Source organism: Euprymna scolopes, chromosome 18 (genome assembly GCF_053919585.1).
Source record: "Euprymna scolopes isolate OS-2025 chromosome 18, ASM5391958v1, whole genome shotgun sequence".
In the NCBI taxonomy this organism is placed as follows: domain Eukaryota; kingdom Metazoa; phylum Mollusca; class Cephalopoda; order Sepiida; family Sepiolidae; genus Euprymna; species Euprymna scolopes.
In genome coordinates this window covers 3,853,807-3,872,848 of record NC_136499.1, presented here as the reverse complement: position 1 = coordinate 3,872,848, position 19,042 = coordinate 3,853,807, and the positions used below count along the sequence as shown (strand labels likewise).

Here is a 19,042-nt window from a genome sequence, read left to right as displayed (position 1 = left end):
AGTTAGTTACGCCTGACAGTATCCTGTACATCTAGAAGGTCCCCATTCACCCATGTATGGAGTATTGTTGCCACATTTGAGCTGGTGCATCTGCTACTAGTCTCTTCCTCTTGGATAGTGTTCAAAAGGGAGCCGCCAACATAATAAGCCCCGCACTGTTGGCTAGGCTTTAACCACTGCCCCATCGACAAAATGTTGCATCTGCATGTTTTACAAGTATTTTAATGGCAGGTGCTCCGACAAACTATAAGCCCTTGTCTCCCTTTCGATGTAAATACTCCTGCCAAACATGACAAGCAGCCTAATCCCACTCCTACACAGTAGAAATTCCTAGATGTAAGAAAGCCTTCTACTCTAATAGTTTCTTCCATAGGATTGCTAGACTTCGGAATTCCCTTCCGGGTTCCTGTTTCTCTGGCTGTACTGACATGCAGAAGTTCAAGTGTAATCTAAACAGACATCTTGCTGCTCAACTCTCTACATAATACCCTTGCAAATTATGTCTCAAATAGTAGTGCCCTACATCAAAGTAGAATGTTTTCTTGTTTGGGGTGAAAATGCAATTAAAAGTAAAAATGGCAGGAGGATTTAACAATCAAGGAAAACTTGAAAGTAAATGATTAAGATGAAAACTGCACAAAATGGGATTTAGAGACAGGTGACTTGGTTAACCGTAAGAAGTGGAGAATGAGCTTTCGTAAAATCAGAAAACGTTTGACTCCTGAACAAGGAAAAAGTGACGTTAAATGAATAGAAAATTGAATTAACGCATCTTCTTTCAGATGTGACTTTCAGTCAGTGTTTTGTTCGTCTGTCACACTTAAGTTTGAAATACTATTTTCGTCATTAAACGCTCAGATAGAATCTTATTTTATATGCATCCAAACATCTCTGTAAAGGTTCATGCATGTCAGTACGCCTTTTAATGATAGTAAGACTAAGCTGCTCTCTTTTAACAATTACAAGAAGCCTCTCCAACCATTAATATCCATGACAGATAACACCCTACCTGAGAATTCTTCCTTCATACTCCTCGGCTTAACATTCACAGGAAATATGAACTGGAACAAGTACATTGAGGACATTGTGCAAGCCGCATGGAGTATTCTTGCTACGTCTGGGTTGGTGCATCTACCACTAGTCTCTCCCTCTTGATAGGGTCCAAAAAAGGGTCTTCAATCTAATAGATCCCACTTTGTCAACTAAGCTTCAACCTCTGTCCCATCGCCGCAATGTTGCATCATTGTTATTATTATTATTATTATTATTATTATTATTATTATTATTATTATTTTACGTATCTACATAAAATTCTATTTGTCTATTTTCAGTATTTACTTCGACAGTACTCAATACTTGAGTAGAACTAGGTAGTAGATTTAAAAAATATATATAGCAATTAAGCTACACAGAATTTTCTGCGTTTCAAGTGATGGTGGTGGCGAGATGATGATGATGATGTCATCGTCTCTTTGAGAATGTCCACTTATCATTTCCATAAAAAGAAAATATTGTTGTAAAAATGTTTTATTCTATTAATGCAATAACCAGCTGTTTCAAACACCATACGGTAAAATAGTTGAATTAACCTGAACGATAACATATTTGTTAAAACAGAGTTTGAGGACATCAACCAAAAAAAAAAGAACAACTTTGATGCATGCAAAGACATTCGGTCCATATTTTCTTCTCGTATTCAGTTTGGTAATCTGGGATTATTATAGCATGTCTGCGGTTTTCTCTAGTCATCTTCATCGTTGTAATATGTCAGCTTGTATCTCCATGACTGAAGTTTTAAGTGAATTGAATTACTTAGGCAGCAAAAGGCAAAAACGTTGTTTTCTTGGGATTTATTCTGTGTGATTCTTAATCTTATGAATTATTGTTGTTGCAACATTTTTGTGTGTGCATGTGTGTTTTTTTGTAAGTTTGTGTGTGTGTTTTTTGTATGTGTTTGTACGTGTGTACGTTTGTGTTTGTTTGCTTATGTGTGTATATACTTATATGTGTTTGTATGTGTTTATGTGTATTTGTGTTTGTTTATGTGTGTGTATGCTTATATGTTTGTGTGTGTTTGTTTATATGCGTGTATGCTTATATGTATTTGTGTGTGTGTGGTTTTGTGTGTTTGTTTGTGTGTGTTTGTGTGTATTGGTGCATGTTTTTGTGTGCGTTTGTGTGTGTGTTTGTGTTTTTGTGTTCGTGTGTTTGTGTGTGTGTTTCTGTGTACTTGCTTGTGTGTGTGCATGTGTGTTTGTGTGGGTTTTTTGTGTGTGTTTGTGTGTGCATCTGTGTGTGTTTGCATGAATGTGTTTGTGCATTTATGGGTATGTGTATTTTTGTGTGTTTGTGTGTGTTTGTGTGATAGAAAGACAATGAAAGAAAGACATGTATGAAATCATCATTTAAGGCAAATGTCACCAAAATATTTTTAAAAGGCAAAATTAACAATATGTTTAAGTTTTGCAAGCGAAAAAACCACAACCAAAGATATCATTTGGCTATCAATATTAGGTAGGTTTCTATCAATATTTTGTTTCACTTTCGATTTTGGAGCGATTATCAAGACTCCAAAGATGACAGCCTCATGTCCGTCATCTTGTTGTACTTTTAACTTAGCAACTCGGCACTACTTGTGTTTCAAAGTAAATAAACGCTTTAAAATCACTCCAGACAAGACATGAAGCTACTTAATGTTAGGATCTAGCATAATTAATCAAATCTATTTGTGATAGAAAATTATTTTATGGAAATATTAGATGAATAGACATAAATTAAGCTAAATTAACTCAAGGTGAGACCAATAATAATCCAAATAATATGAACCGTCAATCCTCATCTCAAAAATTCAGAAACAAAAGTTAATTTGAGAAAATATAATAATGTTTCCAAAATTGGGAAAACATGCAATAGATAATCTTTTGCCTCATTCTCTTCGTAGATACTCGACCTCCATATGGATCGCACAACAACACCCACTAATTTTCTCTTACTCGCTCTTCATTTAACATCCATTTCTTCATTCATTCATGGATCAATTTCCACGTATATAACATTCTTTTTTTTTTTTTACAATAATGCTTTTTTACACCACAAATTGGAGTCGTTTTAATCGAAATATTGTTTCAACTTTATAGATGAGTTTGTGTTTTTATTTTTACTAACCTGCTGCCATGCATATCCACTATTCCATATGCTAAACATTCCAAAAATAATGTATATACAATCTTGTTTATTATGACTTTAAATAACTATAAAAAATGTATATGACCTCATTTCGTGTATGTACTTGCCGGTAGTGATGATATTCAATGTAGACTTATGTTGTTGTTGTTGTTGTTGTTTTTTTTTATGTTTTCTGTGCGAAATCAATACATTGACTCACTCCTCAATAAGTTGGAATAAAAGAAGCTTCCTTTCAAATCAATCGTTTTATGAACAAATGATATATCTGTTAAAGGAGTTAAGTTAAGGAGTTTACTCCAATAACCTTACAAACGGATTTTCCTTTACGATAGGGGTTAGAACTGAAGCAGTATACTTAATATGTACAATACGTGCGTACTAAACTAAACTATCTTTGCTACCTATATATAATCGCCTATACTGAATCCTCATCAGCTCACAAATTTCTGTATCCTCAGACTCTTAATTTCTCAAATCTTATATCACCAAGACATCCTTCTGAATAGATACAAGAATTCTCCTGAGCAGTTCAACATCCAGTGATCATATATCTAATCCTCATGAAATTGCTTATATCACTTTGAATATTACCTAAAATTTTCATTCTATCCCTAAGCTAAGTAGAACACCTCATAATACTCTATTCAACTACTTTTAAAATTAGATAAACCCAGTTACAATATTAGAAGTGCTTCGTCCCTGACCTAGACTACAGACTTGTACAATAAATCATGAAACTATTGTACCTATAATTCCTCTCAAAACTGCAAAATACCGCTGCTTGTATACTAAGTACATCCTATAGATACTTTACCTCCAAGATGACTGCCTTGTCTGTTTTGCATGACAAACCTTTTTCTTTTTTACTTAAATTTTCTCTCTCCTGATCACTAACAAATCAAACTGCTCTATTTCCCAAGTTGCCACTAAATCTAATCCGTTTCACGTAACTTAGAGGGGTTCTTGCTCTCCGCCCTTGACCCTAACAGACTCGTAAATCGATGACCATTAACACCTAAAGATTTCTTAGGCATGCTCCTGATTATAACTCCTAACCCATAACTAAGCTTCTAAGTAAATGCTTACTAGCCATAGTCCTATACATAGACTTAAAGTAATCTATAATGAACAGCAACCTTTAATATCTCTTTGTTAAGAGATAGTATTGCAATGATTATTACACAAACTAAACCGGTACTCATTGAAATACAAACTTCCGGATATTAAGAGAAAGGCGAAGTCATCCTCCTCCGTTGAAGTCTGAAGGCAACTTACTCTAATTTTCTAAATTTCTATGCATTCGTATACAATGAAACATACTACTTATCCATCCATCTATATTTAACTATACTTACAGAATACGCAATAACCTATATCTATCAGGCATAACTGTACTCCATATCAAATGTTCTCTTGTATCTATACTGAGCATATATCTTATCTTTCAGTCATATTAAATATTCAGTTTGAGCACCAAATCATAATTTCTATTAGCAAGTAAATCATACTTTAACACTTTATCCTAATCCTAAACTTACTAAACCATATCTAACCATACATTCCTAAACTTACTAAACCATATCTAACCATACATTCCTAAACTTACTAAACCATATCTAACCATACATTCCTAAACTTACAAAACTATATCTAACCATACATTAACTCGTCTCTCTCAATACAATGCTGTTACAAATATAGTTGCTTCCACTGCATGAATTTTTACCTATACCCTCTCCCAGTAAAAATGAAAATGGAAAGCATAGTAATGTCCTTTTTTAACCACGTTTGAGAAGTGAAAATTTTCTGTAGAAGTTAACCTAAATACCCGATTTTTTCAGGAGATATTAACCTAAATAACCAATCAATATTAACTACCCATGCGGGGTCGCAGAAATACCTGGATTATGACCCAGGCGCTGGGCAAACCCTCTTGGAGCTGATGGACCCGTAGATCTTCCCAGGTCATCCGTCTAGGAGAAGGAAAACTCTGAAGCTAAACCGGGGGGGGGGGGGCCTCTTCGGTCCTGGACGACAACCTTCCTAGAGCTGGTGACTCAAACAAATCACTGGTTGGCAAACCTAAACTGCTTAAGGAGGAGATAGGCTCTGTCTATTGCCTGGCTTTCATACTCCTTCTTTGCCTATTGGCCAGGCGTAGAAGTACTATCACAGGGACTCGTCTGAATCACCCAGTGGTTGACCTTGTTTCCTGACTAAGGCAATGAACGCCGCTTTTCCCCGCTCTCGCCACCGCCACATCCCATCCCCCTAAACTGGACACAGTGGGGTGCTTCAGTGCCATATATGACGGTGCAGTTGGACTGGGCTGGCTTTGTCAAATGGATTGAGGGTACCGGATTGACAGTTCCTGGCTGCTGTTTCCGAGCCCTAACTCTTTAGTAGCGCTTAGAGCGGTTGCTCCATCAACAGTTGTATAATATCGGGATGTTTGTAGTGCCATGTCGCACATGGAAAGGGACCCTGCACTCATCCCCGGTGGGCTTTCCTGAGGCCACAAAGCTGTGGGTGAGGACAGCTGATGGTCTACTTGTATTGCATGTCTAGTATTCTGCAAAACCACTTGTCCAGCATCCCCTCACTCACTCACTCACCCTAACTGAAACTTTTAAATTAAATAAAATGAAATGACAACTCAAGCAAAAGTTACGTTTAAACCAGGTCCAAACTCAAAGAAAACCAACCTGCCTCCTCCCTTGAGGCTTGCATTTATGAATATCTGCGGGCTTAGAACTAACTTAGATGATGTTGAGTCATTTCTCCTTGTAAACACTCCAGATATCTTAGCATTAAGTGAAACTAACCTTCACTTCTCCATTTCCTCTAACCACTTTAACATGCCTGGTTATCTCCCACTCTACCGTAAGGACTCAGACAGACATATGCATGGGCTTGGAGTCTATATTCGTAGCATCCTCCCCCTGACTAGAGAAATAAAACTAGAATCAGACGACCAGGCTTTTATGTGCTTCAGACTAAATATGCAACATAATATTAGCTACTTTTATTTTCTCTCTCGCTCTCCCTCAACCCAAGACTGTACCCTAATAAACAAAGTCTCAGACAGCATAGATATAGCACTCTCCCTCGATGCTAGCGCACAAGTACATGTATTTGGTGACTTCAATATCCACCACAGTAACTGGCTAGGATTCTCTAATCACACAGACGTAGCTGGTAGCACAACACATAGCTTCTCTATATCCCATTCCCTATCCCAAATGGTTACATTTCTGACACGTTTCCCAGACCAGCAAGATCAACATCCCTCACTTCTAGATCTCTTTCTGACAACGGTTCCCGATGATTGTACAACAAATGCCCACAGCCCACTCGGGAATGCTGACCAGGCTGTGATAATGGTAGAAATCAGCCTAAATTCTTGCCCTAAAACTGAAGACCCACTACTCAAAACAACGAGGTATTACAAAAAGGCTGATTGGGAAGCCATCAGGGAACTCATCAGAGATGCTCCATTGCAAAATATCTTTACTCTTCCAGCGGAACAGTGTGCAATTAAGACCACTGAATGGTTCAAAACTGCAATTGAAGCACATGTTCCCGCACAGAAATTCTATAGCAAGCCCCACTCTCCCCAATGGTTTACTTCTACTTGTGCAGCTGCCATTTGTCAAAGGCAGCATGTGTTCCACAGATTCAACTGACATGTCCATCTCAAATAAACAGAGGTATATAGAAGCTAGAAATAATTGTAAGAGAGTGATAGAGACAGCTAAGACAGATTACTCTGAAGCCACCAGAAAACGCATCGAAGCACAGAAATTAGGAACCTGGGATTTTTGGAAAATTTACAACAGCGTAGTAAATAATGGGCAGTCAACTATTCCCCCACTATCAAACAATCATGAGGTTCCTTGCACAGCAACTGACAAGGCTAATCTGCTTGCCAGTCGGTTTGCCTCAAACTGCACACTGAACCCTGTACACCACTCCCTTCCTGATTTTCCTTTGCGAACAGACGCCACACTAGATGATTTGAAAATCACCCCTTCTCAGGTACATGCTATTATAAAAACCTAGACATTTCAAAAGCATGTGGACTAGATCTCATCCTAGCTGTGCTATTAAAAAAATGCTCTGCCGAGGTTGCTCCAGTTCTCTCCAAACTTTACAATAAATGCCTTACCGAATCTTGCTTTCCCAACTGCTGGAAAACCGCTTCTGTGGTACCAGTCTTCAAGAATTCTGGTGAAAGAACTGACCCACTAAATTATCGCCCCATTAGCCTCCTCCCGCTTTTTGCCAAAATATTTGAGTCCTTAGTTAATCAAGCCCTAGTCCAGCACCTAACAGCTGCTAAACTCCTGACTGACAAACAATATGAATTCAGGCAAGCCCATTCAACAACAGATATCTTAACTGTAGTTTCTGAACGTATATATTCATTGGACAAAACAGGGGATGGTAGAGTGGTAGCCCTTGATATATCTAAGGCTTTTGACGGGGTATGACACGATGGTCTTCTAAGGAAAATTAGATCATATGGAATCACTGGAAGAATTCATAATGTATTTAAATCCTTCTTAAGTAAGAGAAAAATCCAAATTGTCCTCGACGGTCATACATCTAAGCAATATGACATAAATGCGGGAGTACCTCAGGGGTCTATCCTTGGACCTTTATTATTCCTGATATTCATAAATGACCTCCCTGATAAAATTATATCGGAGATGGGTATATTTGCCGATGACACCACTCTCTATAACAGATATGAGGGGAAAACAAATGAACACATATCCAAAGAAGTGGCAGAAACACTAGAGGATGACCTCCAATCTGTAGTGGAATGGGGACAAAAATGGATGGTCGCATTCAATGCTGCTAAGACTAAGCTTGTTTCCTTCAATAACTACAAGAAACCTTCTCTACCACCAATAGCAATGGCCAAGAACACATTGCCTGAAAGTACTTTGTTTAAACTCCTCAGTCTAACGTTTACAGGGAATATGAACTGGAATAGATACATTGAGAGCATTTCCAAGGCTGCTGCAAGGAAGGTTGGCTCCCTCTACCGTGCTAGAAAACTACTTATGCCTGAAAGTATCCTGTACCTCTATAAGGCCACCATTCTCCCATGTATGGAGTACTGTTGTCACATCTGGGCTGGTGCATCTGCTGCTTGTCTCTCACTCCTGGACAGGGTTCAAAAGAGAGTCGCCAACCTGATAGGTCCTGAACTGTCATCTAGGCTTCAGCCTCTGTCCCATCGATGAGATGTTGCATCCCTCTGCCTGTTCTACAAATACTTTAATGGTGAATGCTCTGACGAACTGCAAACACTTGTACCTCCCTGATGTAACTACCCCCGACAAACCCGACAAGCTGGTAAGTCTCATCCCTTTACAGCTGTACTGATATGCAGAAGTTCAAGTGTAATGTGAACAAACATCTTTCTACTCATCTCCCTTCATAATGCCCTGCAAATTATGTCCCTGATAGTAGCCCCCTGCTTCAAAGTGGCACTGTGCCTTGTTTGGGGTGAAAATTTGAATAAAAACAAAAAAGAAAAAAAAAAGAGTTCTTCAAATGATGAAGAAACTTGATTAAACTACGAGGTACCTTCAATAAGTTTCAGACTTTTTTGTACTGGCATTTAAAATCGTTGTAAACTCTTGAAAATTCAGTTTGTTATTGCTATACATCTTATGAGATGACTGAGAAATGTTTATGATTTCACGTTCAAATGAAAAGCTACAACAGGAATTGGAATATATCCCACTAAAGGCTGTTTGTCACATTTGATGAATTTAAAAAATGCAATCTGGACATGAGAACACTTTATAAGAAAAAATTGTGTTTTAAACTTTGAAAAAATTACACAGAAACGTATGGAATGCTTAAGATTGCTTTTGAACCATCTTGCATGAATCGAGCATCAGTTTTTGAGTGGCATAAGAGATTAAAGGAGGCAGGAAGTCTGTGAGGGATGATGAGAGGTGTGGGAGGAATAAGGAAGTTAGAACATCGCAGCTGATTGGCCAAATAAAGAATTTCATGGATAAGGACCGTTGTGTGACAATGAGTGGACAGTTTGGTGTCAGTGTGGTAACTAGACACAATTATTCATGAGGAACTGAAGATGCAGAAGATTTGCACGAATGCATCAGTCCACAACTCCATCCTTGTCACAGATTATTTGACCAAGATGGGCATGAAGACAGTTCCTTACCCTCTCTATAGTCCAGAGCTTGCTCCCTGTGATTTGTTTGTTATGCCTAATCCTAAGGAAAACCTTAAAATCTGTTGTTATGAGACAATTGAGGAGATAAAAAAGGCTGTAAAGAGGGTCATTGACACACTCACACAAGAAGACTCCCATGAGGCCTTTCAGAAGTTGTTGGAATGGTACAACAAGTGCATTGCAGCCGGAGGAGATTACTTTGAAAGGGACTAGAGTTTCATGTGTGTACTATGAATAATAGTGCGCATACAAAAAAGTCTGGAAACTTATTGAAGGCACCTCATATTAAAAACTAGTGCTTGTTTTGCTTACTCAACAGATGACATTGACAGCAGTTCAAAATTGTGAATCCAAAAATGATCGCTCAATATTAAACATAGAATTGACTTTGCTGGTAGCTGAAGTCCAAATGTTTTCATTTCATTATGATTGAAAAGATCCACTCCTGGCATCAAATTCTGAATTTTGTTTAATTTTACTTCATTCAAAGTTCTCAGGACTGAAGGGGGCCCCGTCCTGGGGCTGTCATTTGATCTCTATATGATACATAGATATTCGATTATTCTATTAAAGTTCTTTCTTACCTCTCAAACACCGAGTTAGTAAATGTTGCAATATTTTTTATATAAAAGTGGGGTAGGATTGAAGAAAATTGGAAGGTTCTACTAATAGACACTGGCGATAGGAATTGACCAATCAAATGGAGCCATGTTTTGCTTGCAACCAATCAGAAACCGGAATCACTCAATAAAACATAGCAAATATTTTATATTTACACATAATTTTTACTCTTCATCTTTTATAGTTCAAGACTTATACAGATTAGCTACCCACCAAAAACTCTGCTTTTTATCTCAAGACTTATACAGATTAGCTACCCATCAGAAACTCTTGTTAAAAAAATTTATTTTTGCATTTTCACCCCAAACAAAGCACAGTGCCACTTTGATGTAGGGGCTACTATCTGGGACATCATTTTCAGGAATACTATGTAGGGAGTTGAGCAGCAAGATATGTGTTTGCATGACACTTGAACTTCTGCATGTCAGTACAGTCAGGGAAGTAGGAAATCGGAAGGAAATTTCAAAGTCCAGTAGTTCTAGGAAAGAAACTATTAGAGTAGAAGACTTTCTTAGATCTGCAGATCTCTACTGTGTAGGGGTGGGACTTTGCTGCTTGTCAGGTTTGTCGGGGGGTATTCATGTTGAGGAGGGACAAGGGCTTGTAGTTTGTTGGAGCATCCACCATTAAAATACTTGTAGAACAGGCAGAGGGATGCAACATTTCGTCGATGGGACAGCGGTTGAAGCGTAGCTGTTAGTGCAGGACCTATCGGGTTGGCGACTCTCTTTTGAACTCTGTCTAAGAGGAAGAGACTAGTAGCAGATACACTGACTCAAATGTGGCAACAATACTCCATACATGGGCGAATGAGGCCTTGTAGATGTACAGGTAGGTGTATCAGAATTTTTGTAGGAATTTTTGACATCCCTAACACGAAACTGCTAATAAAATATTAAAAAACTCGTAATTTCTCTTTTAAAGGTGGGTTGTTTATTTTCTTTATGGATTATACTTCCAAAATAAACTATTAAAGTTGTATAAAAAGTATTAGAAATAATATTTTTTTATTTTTTAAAAAACAGTAATGAAATTAATTGAATGTTACGAGTTCAGTATTTTTCAATTTTTAAACTTTAAAAATCTATCAACATTTTTCTATTGATTCTACGATATTTCCAGGGTCAATGTGAAATTTTATGCTCTTTCCAATAAATCGAATATAATATTTTAGACAAACGTTTTTTTTTTTTTATTTACGCCCCCTATCTTGCAATATCTATTAAAAAGTAAATAATTTATGTGCCAAATTTTTTTATATCACAAATTGAAGATAAAAGATCAATAAATAATATATTCAAATTTAAAACAAAAAAAAGAAGTTTTTTGGAAATTTACCTGCAAAGTCCGAAGTTTAAAACCTTTTTTATTTAAAAAAAACACGTTGTTTGTATTTTTTTTTTTTTAATGAAACCTTGGTCCTTGCCCCTTTAATTGAAAAAAAAAATAGGGTTTGAATTACATTTTTCGAGTAGTTATAAGCTTGGAAAGACAGGGGGTCGAATTATTCAATATTTTTCACGAAGTTTCTGACACACCTAATGTACAGAATACTCTCAGGCGTAAGTAACTTTTTAACATGGTAGAGAGAAACCACCTTCTTTGTAGCAGCCTTGGCAATGCTCTCAATGTATCTGTTTCAACTCATGTTTCCCATGAACGTTAAGCCAAGGAGTTTGAACAAAGAGGTTATTTATGAATATCAAAAATAATAAAGGACCAACGATCGACCCCTGAGGTACACCCACATTTATATCATATTGTTTTGGCATACGACCATCGAGGACAACCTGGATTCTTCTGTTATCTAAGAAGGATTTAATTATGTTAAATATTCGTCCATTAATACCATGTGATCTGATTTTCATGAGAAGACTATCATGCTATACCTTGTCAAAGACTTTAGATATATCTAGGGCTACTGTTCTAGCCTTCTATGCTTTATCAAGTGCATAGTATATACGTTCAGTGATTACAGTTAGGATATCTGCAGTAAAGCGGACAGAAGTTTAGCAGCTGTGAGGTGGTGGACTAGACATTGATTAATTATGAACTCAAATATTTTGACGAAAAAAAGGGAGAGGGTTAATGGTGCAATTTACTGGGTCAGTTTTTTTTTTTTGCCAGAATTCTTGTAAACTGGTACCACAGAAGCAATTTTCCAACAGTCAGGAAAACAAGATTCAATAAGGTATTTGTTGAAACGTTTGGAGAGAACTGGAGCAACCTCAGCAGAGCATTTTTTTATAGTACAGAAAGGATGAGATCAGGTCCACATTCTTTAGAGGTTTCTAGTTTTTTTTATTATATCATGTACTTGAGAAGGGGTCACTTTCAGATCATCTTATGTGGTTTCTGTCTACAGAAGAAAATCTGGGAGGGAGTTGGTTGGTGGGTCCAAAGCAGAGTTAGAGGCAAACCGATGGGCAAGCAGATTAGCCTTCTCGGTGGCCGTGCAAATGACTTCAAGATTGTTGGATAGTGAGGGAATTCTGGATTGCCTATTATTTACTACACTGTTATAGATTTTCCAGGATTCACGAGTTCCTAATTTCTACACGTCAATGCGTTTTCTGATGGTTTCGGTATATTCTTTCTTGGCTGTGGCTATTTCCTTCTTACAATTACTTCTAGCTTCTATATACTTTTGTTTATTTGTACTGGATTTATGTCGGATAAATTTGGTGAATTTCAGGTGCTGTATGTAGGACGTTCATACCTCTCTGCAAGAGTTACAAAAACCTAATGTTGTCATCTTCCCTAACATATGCAACTGGGGACCGCTTGTGAATTTCATACTCCCATGGAACTTCCTCCTTTGGAAGAAGCCAGTTAAACCCGTATAAGGTTAGTGCCGTTTCCATTTTTTCCCCCCATGTATGCGTGTGTGTGTGTGTTTTGTCTATGGAAAAATATATTTATGTATATTATAGGAAAATTTCCCAGCAATGTTCAATATTTACATTTAACAACAAAGTGTATAAATATGTAAACAATGGTATTTTAAATTCCAAAGATTTTAATCATATTTTTACAAATTAAAACAAGAACAATGTAAATATGGATAATTGTTTCCAGGAATAAACGTATTATTTTTTTTGTCACTTGGGTACTTTGATGTTATATTGACTAGCATATAGAATTATCAGATTTTTCGTTCATGAAGCTCATCAGAAGATTATTAGATCTTTTCAGGAAAAAATAGATAACAAGAAAAGAAAGTCATGAATTTCCTACATGAAAACAGTTCCTTAAAGGAACCAGATATTTCTAATTTTTACAGATTCAAGCTTGAAGTCAAAATCCCTAATTCCTACAAAAACGTCATGTAGACATGAAATCTTTAAACTACACAGGAGATTCATCTTGAACACAATATTTTTACGCATGTAGTTAGCAACATATCAGTTCGTTTATTCCTTTAAACAAAAATAAATATTGCATTTGTTGCAATCAATTTTGTAAAAGTCATCAGGCCAATGTCAACAACATTGGGGTTTGTTTTTAGGTTCTGGTCGGTGGTATGATGGGTTAAATCTGTTATTAACATGCTAGAAAGAAACTGAATAAAAATGCATGATTAGTCATCGCTTATTAAAGCTCAGAGGCCACTCGAGGATAAGGATTAATAAGTGTCAACGTGATGATCAGTTGGAAATTGGGTAGTAATTGATTATTTAAAAGGCCAGTTCAATAAAAACTTGCTTATGTTGAACTTGAAAATGGCTATGTCATAGTTAGCTTGGAAGCAGTCCCACGGTATTGTGCCACGGTGGATGTTTTTCTTCTTCCTTGTAGCAAATGTATGCGACACTATCGCATTTTTGTTTCAGACAGAGAAAAAAATCAAGACAGATTTCACCAGCTAGATCTGTATGATTAGAGTAGGGCAGCCATTTAGAATGATGAATAAAGTCACCAAAAACAGAGATGCAGCTTGATGGATGAAGTTGTAATGCATTATCAGTATTGCTTGACATAGCATCAAGAATAGAGCAGTTACAAATGCATGGAAGCGTCTAAATGGACAAGAGACAAAAACCATGAATAGCAGTCATTGTCAGAAGGTGAATGATACAATAAGAATAAATAGGAAGTGAAGTGTAGCAAAGACAATCTAAGACGGATAGAAGGACACCCATTAGATTCAAGACTGGAGACACATGATATGGGGAGATCCTTGTGAAGAAAAACAGCAAGGTCATGTAATTGCATAGAAGAGTCCAAGCGCATAATAGGCAAATAACCACGTATCAATCGTTACTATCAATAGATTAAACTCACAAAGAGCAAAGATATGTGGAGATTTGCAAAAGAGAAAAAACTTTAGTGCATGTCAAGATAACCTTAATCTGCAAACAGAATCGTTCTGAAAGACAAGTGACAGCGCAGAGGTCAAACATTGTAGGCGAAACAGGAGTCAAATGATGATAAATGATGAATTGTCATGTTTGCAGCATTAGATGGGACAGAGACTATGAAAAGAAGCGGAGAGCACATAAAAGACCAACATCTATAAACACCCACACACGTATGTATAAAGACATTTATTTGGTTCATTGATTGCTCATTAATGAAAACATTACACTACGTTACTCATATTAGGGACAGCTAAAGTAAAGTTGCATCATCATATGCCTGTTCATGTCATCTATAAAGCTTAAGATTTTTCTTACTTTTGAGATGAAAGTTCAGTTTATATAACAAGAAACAGATGAATAGAATCAGATTTGTTATCTTGTATGGGTGATTGTAGTGATAGGGTTGGGGGTCAAGTAATTCTTAAATTGAAATTCTTTTTAGTGCCTCAAAGCCATTTGTCTACAAAATAATCAAGCTGATTTTTCAGGATGGGGAAGGAGGGATCAAATTGAGACGTTCCAAATAATTAATGGAATTTCTAAATGCGGAACACAAATTCTTTTAATAGCTCTTCTGGAAATTTATTGGCAAGAAACATTTTAAAATTTAAATCTATCAAACAATTAGATTTTCTTTTCTAATAGAGTAATATCATTTTGGAACGAATTACCTAATAAAGTCGAAATAGCATTAGTGTAGAACATTTTAAGAAGTAACTGAATTAATTAAAAAATAATGGGAAAAAATATTTTACAAAGACGTTTTCTAAATTTATTCTACGAAGTAGTTAACCAAATTAGATATGTATTATTAAATATTGTGGCACTGTATATATATATATATATATATATATATATATATATATATATATATATATATATATATATATGAACAAATGATTAATAAAACATGTTAAAAGACATCTTGAAAAAGAGTTAAAAATATATTTAATTTTAAAAAGGAAGCACAAGATAAGTGGGTAGCAAACTCGCTACATCATCCACCTGCTGAAGTTGTGCGACAAGTCTCACTTTTTTCAGCCACGCTACAACGTTTCCCTCGCCACAGAACGGCTTGATAATATCGCTGCTTATCCGCACCTTCGCCATAGTCGGGCCGAAATAGCTTGAAACAAAAATGTAGTAGGCAAAACAAAAAAATATATACAACTAAAAACAGACGGAACAAAAACTCGCTTCTCGCAGACACGTGGGTCGTAACAAGCACAATCTACTCGCCAGAATCACCTACACACAATGTGCAGAACGCCCCCTCTCCTTTCCAGTGTCCTGCCTTTATAGCGGCCGGGAACGAAATATTTGCATAATCTCGCGAGAGCAGACGTTATTCAACGATAATCACATTGGGTAAACGCTAATAAAAGCCCATGGACGCCATCTTGGAACTCTCTCTTTCGCTCAACCCAAAACAGACGTATCCGAGGTAAGCTCTATTTCTCATTTTGGTTACTGCTAATTCTGCTACACATGAGTTGTCCCAAATTGTCATCTACCCTAAACGCTTTCCTGATAATGCCCTTCATCAACCATCCTTATTTGACTCTTTTCTCACTTGTGTTCCTGAATCCTGTTCTGTTTTCTATTCTCCTCCATCAGGTTCTTCTGATCATGTTTATGAAGGCAGCTCTTTATTTAATTGCTGAGAACGTAATGTGGATTGAAGTCAGCAAATGCTATTCCTTAATGCAAACAGTATTATGCATTAACTAGTGAACGTATGACCTCCAAAATCCGTTAGGTGGAGAAAATAGCAGTTGGTGTGTAATACATCGTTTTGAATATTGTATTTTGGCATAAGATGAACATCACCCCCTTAAAAGAGGAGAAGCAGGGCAGCACTTAGATGCTTTGGTTTTACTACACATCAATCTTTTTTGGAGTTGATGTGTGTTGAAATTTATTACTTATAGAAACGAGTAATTAAACACAAGTTTTTGTTTTTAATATGACCGTTTTGTCTCAAGAGACAATGGATACTCCCTGTAAGAGTGCCTGTGCAAGAATGGTTCAGTCATTTGTTCTGTTTAACATTATAAAGCCACACCGTTTTGGTTGTAATTCGCATTTGTATTTTGAGTGTCGCATGCACTGAGGATTGAACCTTCAACCTCCAAAACAGTGTAACTTTTACAATGGAATTTTGCCAAGAACTCTATCCACTATGCCATGAATCCACAAGGACCCGTGATGTAGTGGATAGAATACTTGATAGATAGAGTGGATAGAGTACGCCAGGGCTGTCAGAAGAAGAACATGCTACCCACATGGATTAAATAAAGGGTTATGTTCAAAATTCCATACATATTCCCGAGTTTGACAGTTTCAGTGGATTTATATCTAGGAAACTACAGCGATGCAATTATTACAGAACACTGTTATATAAAAACCAATTGTGCTTGTCTTACAAGTACTTCCATACACTTCAATAAACTTACTGCATTTATATCCCCTCAAAGTAAATATCTCTAACAAACTCGACTAATAGTAAAATCCCACCCCTCATTTTAAAGGTCGATCAGGTGCTGGAAAAATAATTCTACTCTAACAACTTCTTTTCTCAGACCGCTTTCCTTTGGGATTCCTTTCCCTGCTCTGCCAGCATGCAGTAATTTAAATGTAAAGTGAACAAATATCTTGCTGCACAACTCCCCACTTAGGATGCCCCCTAAAAATCTGGCTTCTAATCACAATAGACCTTTACGTCTCATGGACAAAAGAGTTAATATAATTTAAATAAAAGAAAAGAAAACATTTTCAAAGTGAGTTTAAAAAACCGCCATTATTTCCTGAACAATGTTTTTGTTTTGACGTTTTGTTTTGGTCTCTATGTCATGAATGATTGGAAAACTCCATCATAATTGTGGACTGCTTTCTTCTTCTTCTTCTTCTTCTTCTTCTTCTTCTTCTTCTTCTTCTTCTTCTTTATCTCATTAATGAAGCTGATCGGATGACACACTCTGATTTGTTACATGAATTCATGACAATTGTTCAAGTGAATTAGAAAATTATCATTTCTTTAAACCAAGATTGTTTTTGTATGTTGTTTAATCCTCAACGTTCAATTCTTGAAGAACTACTTGAAATGAAAATGTGTTGATTTGTCGGAAGTATTAGTTGGACGATATTATTGATTGAGGGGGGAGGGGGAGTAGATTTCTTTTCTTTCTTTATCTTTGTCTTTCTTCATAATTTTATTCACCGCCATTTTATTTTTGTCTAACTTTCTTCCTCTACTTCTCTCCCTTTTCACACCCTCTTTATCTCTCTCCCCCCTCTCTGTCTCTCTTTCATTCCCTTGCTCTTTCGCCTCAGACAATATTGTTCAAAATGTTCGCCCTCCCCTCCACACACACCTTAACATTTAACGTTTTTACTCTTTTTTTTTATCATTATTTCATCAATTTCCACCTACCCTACTTTCCAACGTTATCAAAGACTCAACCTCTATCTGCCTAACCAGATTATGGGTTTGATCTTAAACTACATCGAGTGATTCATATTATTTGAATTCTTCAAACTACTGTTTTCTTATTGAGTGGTATTTTCACAATGTCTTGGTCGATGTAACCTACGACCTTCAGCAGGTGTATCGTCGAACTCAGGAAACTTTTTGTCGAACCGAAGATCTGCACAGCATTTCGAACAAAACCGTTTATGGGGTAGAATGCGCCTGCAAGGACATGTGACGTTGTTGATAAAGTAGTTGGTAAAATTCAGTCATAAAAATTACACTTTTTTGGAGGTTGAAGGTTCAATCCTCAGTGCGGGCGACACTTAAAATATAATTGCAAAATACTTAGGTCTTCTACCAAGTCATGACTAACAGAACAAGTTCATGTTACCCCCATGGATTAAATATAGGGTTTCATTAAAAAATTTGCGCAGATTTCCAAGTTCGACAGTAAGATTTCCAAGTTATACAAATACTTATGAAGAAGGTCGAAGGTTACATCAACTGGAACGTTCTGAAAATAACATTTAAGATGATAACAATAGGTCAAAGAATTTAAATAGTACGAATAATTAATCTTTATTTCAAAAATTCATAATCGTACATAGAGTGATAATACCCAATTTCTAAGCTCTTCAGGATGTGGAGTTTCTCCTTATTTACCATTTCTCCCAGATCCACTGTGATTCGAAGTGGTAGTCCCGCTCATAGTCCGAATTATGGATTAAATATAATTAGATACTATTTGTTTACAAAATACATATTAATAAAATACATCTGCAAAAAAACTATAAATATTTGAAGATAATGAGAACTTGAAGAACAAGGCTCATTTGGCATAATACCGAATGGAACGATAATGTTGTCGCCTTAAAGAAAACACCATTACTGCTTTATTTTAAAACTTTTATTGAAAAAAAATCAATTCAAGTCAATCGATTATGTAGTAGAGCTGACATCTATTCAATGTAACTGCTTTCAGGCTCAGTCACTGCCTCGATATAGGTTTGGAACTGGGAGCATGCCTTTTCCACAAGCGCCAGCAGGAGCTCAGCGAATACTGCTGCCACGCTCAGGGGTCTGCCAACGACCACCTGATTGCACCAGGGGTATCCACCACACTCTTTAGCACATCCAGGTACACTTTGGTGTTCACTTTCAAACTGACTTCGAAGATGT

The 19,042-nt window shown here is 36.6% G+C and overlaps 1 long non-coding RNA gene across 2 annotated transcripts in view; it reads left to right on the top strand.

Annotated features, from left to right (window-relative positions):
- LOC145297485 (uncharacterized) overlaps positions 1–19,042 on the top strand; it is a 178,346-nt gene that overhangs the window by 87,330 nt on the left and 71,974 nt on the right. Inside the window, exon 2 of one of the 2 annotated variants that reach the window (XR_013870253.1) lies at positions 12,726–12,877. The exons of the other annotated variant lie outside the window; for it this stretch is intronic. This is a non-coding gene — a long non-coding RNA (uncharacterized LOC145297485). The remainder of the gene's footprint in view (positions 1–12,725; positions 12,878–19,042) is intronic. 2 annotated transcript variants of the gene reach the window in all.